Source organism: Medicago sativa, chromosome 7 (assembly GCF_051527215.1).
Source record: "Medicago sativa cultivar Bolivia chromosome 7, Bolivia_mono, whole genome shotgun sequence".
NCBI lineage: Eukaryota > Viridiplantae > Streptophyta > Magnoliopsida > Fabales > Fabaceae > Medicago > Medicago sativa.
In genome coordinates, this window is record NC_140755.1 from 45,905,436 (window position 1) to 45,909,995 (window position 4,560).

At 31.7% G+C, this 4,560-nt stretch overlaps 1 long non-coding RNA gene across 1 annotated transcript; it reads right to left on the bottom strand.

Moving 5' to 3' along the window:
• Nucleotides 1-898: 898 nt before the first annotated feature.
• On the bottom strand, nt 899-3,298 carry LOC146906190 (uncharacterized). The gene is made up of 3 exons (XR_015019398.1): nt 3,031-3,298; nt 1,438-1,516; nt 899-1,188 (listed from the first exon to the last, which is right to left on the bottom strand). It is a non-coding gene; the product is annotated as an uncharacterized LOC146906190 (long non-coding RNA).
• Between the last annotated feature and the right edge of the window lie 1,262 nt (nt 3,299-4,560).

Genomic DNA, 4,560 nt, shown 5'->3' on the forward strand with positions numbered 1-4,560 from the left:
GCTCATCAGAATTTTGTGGAGGGGGGGGGGGGGGGGGGTTGCTGCTGCCATGGTAAAGTAGAAGGGAAACGACGACGGTGAGAAGAGAAGGGTTAGGTTTGGATCGGAAGAGGTGATACCATGTAAGAATATAATTCTGTGCCTTTCATTGATATCAATTGTGAATAATATACAACTATTGTTGATTCTATTTTAGAAACTATTTGATTGCTAATCAATATAATTCATGACTAATCAATTGCTAATGAATTGCTAATGAATATTTACAAGTCAAACATACAATGAATATAGACATATTCTAATACGTACCTCATAGGCTACATTATCTCTTCGTTGTAGCAAACAGAGTTTTCACATTTGTTACTATGAGTCGTACCTCATAGGCTACATTATCTCTTCGTTGTATATACGCCTCTTCATATCCTTAACTAAAAATATTCTCCTACTTTACATTTAAGTTAGTTTATATACACTACTACATAAATGATTTTTTACATCAGTTGGAAATGACTTTTTACATCAGTTTGTAACCGATGTAAAGTGATACGATGTGGTAAGTCCACATCCTTTCACATCAGGTTGCGACTGATGTGAAATCTTGAATTTCTACATCAGGTCTGCTTGCACTGATGTAATAGACGCACTTTGAAATTTAACCCTGCAGTTTTCACATCAGTTATACGATGGGGACTGAAGTTAAATTTGTATATTTCACATCAGTTTTCAAAATTACTGAAGTGAAATAATTTTTTTTTTCTAAATAATTTTTTTAAATGGCTTCTCAAATAAGCTTGACCCCTGTTTTTTTTTTAATAGTAATATAATGAAAACAAATTATGGATAATTTTAATGCAAAAAAAAAAGTTATATTATCTAATTGGATAATCAATCCTCAATATTCCAATCTATAAAAGAGGCATAAGCATACAATATAGCTAGAAATAATCCAATAAAACAATTTTAGGCAGAAATTTCAAACAAAAAAAAAATCCACAGCAGAATTATTATTGGATTTCCCCAACTATGTCCAGTTTTAGCTTTGGAAACCCCAATACCTAAAGGAAGCATATAAATCATCACCCCAGGATCTGTTCCTCTTTGTAAATTGAGTACACCATTCGTTAAGGCACGTTCATAATAATCTGCGTATAAGACTTCTTTTGTCCAGCTAAACAGGTGCCACGAAACCTGAAATCATTATCTTGCAACATAAATACTTCAACAGAATAAACTAAGAATCATCTCTGAATATCAATAATGTATCACACTGACATAGGAACACATATTCAACAATAAATCATAAACATAATACCAATAAACTACCTTTTTTTTCAAGTCCAATGAACTACCATCTGATAATAAATTTAGCAGATGCGCATTTTTAACTTACCTAAGATTACATGAAGAACTAAAAGAATGACGAGTGATTGATTGTACCTTCAACATATTGTAAGTTGTGCAAGATTCTTCATTCTCTGTTGAATTAAAGATGTCAGCTATTCTCTTTGGATCCTTCCTACAGAAAAAGTAAAGTAAAGAACTGTTTCAGAAAGATGTTTGAAACTGACCAATTCAATTCAATTCAATTTAGTTTTGATTTGAATTATAATTGAATCTTGCCAGATAATTAATTAATTTAATTAAGTTAATGTGAATCTGAAAGGTCACATGGACATGTTGCTAGGCTGGACCCCCTAACAGAAGACGCGTAGATCAATTCTTTGTGAAACACATGTACGGCTATAGTGACCTTGTATTATCATTATAAGTGGTAGTCAAGCCTGTTCTAAATTACAGTTATCAAAAATTTGCAGTGAAGAGCTTTGAAAAAGTGGTATTTCACAGATGAACCAATATAATACAAGACATTAACACAAACCACTAAAGCTGAACCAATCATTTAATTTAAGAAAATTATGAAATCTAATATAAAAAATAGAAATCTAACAGGAAAAACTTAAAAAAGATAGACAAAATATAGTTACTCAACATCACATGATTTATTCTTTCCATATACATCAACATAATGATAAAATCAATGTAGAACTTATTGACGAAAAATATACACTTTGCATGAGAAATGACTTCACTTGGGAATCCATAAGCCATGTTCAATTAATGACAAATTAGCTTTCAAACCGCAAAGAGGAGAAAAAATGTCATGAAAAATTACATATAACTGTTCAGGAATGAAAGAGGCACTGTCTATTTCTAAATTCTCCAACATATTTGGAAATTAAAAAAATTCCAATGGGGAGAAGGAAGAGCTTCACAATGTTACCAGTACCAGCATTAACCATTACTAAATACAAGGATGTTTGGGTAGACAACTTAATTAAGTGCTTATTGATTAAGAGAGTGTTTCTCGTACATATATAATTTGTTTCTACAATCGAAGAAGAAATGAGGGAAGTTTTTTTATAAACTTTGAATAATCTGTCTTTATATGCTATTTTGGGGGGCTTATGATAATAAGCTGAAAACAACATATGTGCATATCATTATCATAAGATATTTCCATAACTCTTACAAATACATACACAAGTGTTTAGTCATACAAAATTCTTCCATACAACCTATGTTAATGAAAAAACTTAGACATATCATTACCACACTTGAAATTTATTTCCATCTTTTCTATTTCCATTTCCTAACATCTTCCCCTTAAAATTCTTCACACACGCTATCACTAGCATTTTTTAATTAATTAGTATCATTATGTCCAAACCACAACTTGATTTGAATGTTCGATGTGGACCTTGTTTCCTCTTTGAGATCTCTCTTTAACTAGTCCCTCATCACATGTTCATGATAGGTCAGAGTTATGTTACAATTTAAGTTAATTACATAAATAATTACTCAAAAGAGTAGAGTTAAAATAGAAGTCTAGACACAAAGAGTAGTGTACAATTACTATGTTGATGTTAGTTATGATGTATATAAACAGATCAGTTGTGATTTCAAGACAAACACTTGCAAAACCCTAATTGCATCTTTTACAATACGAAATGAAAGATAGAGGAAGAGTACCTGGATGCCATCATTCCTCTGTTTTCTCCGCTTCAAAGAAGCTTGACTTTGTAACTGGAGCTCGCGGACAAAATTTAGTATTTCTGCAAAAAAAACCTTCTTTTTGTAGTCTCTATATGATTTTTCTCCACCTCTTCTAATCTTGACAGTCTTTCAGGATCTATATGAGATAGGCGGTATAGACTAATTCCATTCCATGCTCAGATAATTGTTGACCTTCAAGCTCATTTAACCGATGTCAAATCTGATTTTGATGACGGCTTTCCATTGCTTCCTCCAACTTGAAACCTGATGCACATTTCGGGCGTTGTTTCAAATTTACATGACACTAACACATTCATCAATTTTTCCAAATGAATTAATAAGACCACAAATATAAATGAACTTCAGTAAACATACACCGATAACTGATAAGTGGCCATAATAGCCACAAATCTAAAACTTTATATCATTAGAGGAAGATCTGAACGAACATTATGAGTGGGATAAAGCTGCTTGAGATGATTGAATATTAGTTCTTTACATGCTTATCTATTTCAGTGACCAAATTAACATGTGGAACATTACAAAGATATAACAGTATGAAAAAAGCATTAATATTATATTCATTATAAGCTGTGCAACTGATAATGATGATGGACGTATTTTATCCAATTACATTGCTAAGTAAGTAACTTTGCAAGAACAGAGAACAAATAACTACCTCAAACTACACTATATGGTGTAACTTTTTAAATTTTATCTACTAACATAAGCACTTGTGAGAATATTTCGGAATCAGGAGAGTTTATGAAAACAGCTTATGGCATGTCTATAAGCTATTTTTAGCTTATTTCCATAATTTATCCTACAAAGCTTATGAAAAAAGTCTATATCTTATAAGAAAATGGTTTGAATACATTTTATCTTTTGTATAATTTAAAGCAATTCAAAACCAAAAACCATTATGTATTCACCTTTGATTTACAGAACACTGGTAAAAATTCTTCAATGGAAGCGGTCATCTCACTCACTGAAGGTCTTGTTCTTTGACAAGTGTTTAAATGGCTATTTTCTAATATCCTTAGTAAAAGCAATTCTCCATTTGATGTAGCACACAGACTATCAAATAATTGCTGCATAATAAAATATATAAAGATAATTAATATCAGATGCTTAAAACACTAAAGCAAATAAAGCATCCAAATAAAAATGTACTTACAATTTTACCTTCTGTTGCCACATGCATTTGTAAGTTGCAAGTTGGTCCTGTTGCATTCAATTTCCTGCTAAATGCACTGGCAGCAGCAAGTTGGTCCTGTTGTATCTGGACAAGCTGACTAAGGAAAGAACTGGACCTATCAACCTAAAGAGAACCAAGCTCACATTCAATATACCGTATGCACGACAAAAAAAAAATTAAAATACACTCAAAAGGCACACAGAAAGAGGTGGGTGTGATATTCAGTCCTACCATTGAGGTGGGTTATGAAACAAATTAGAGACCTTACACTACCAATATTTAGAAAAAATGTTACTACTTAATTATCA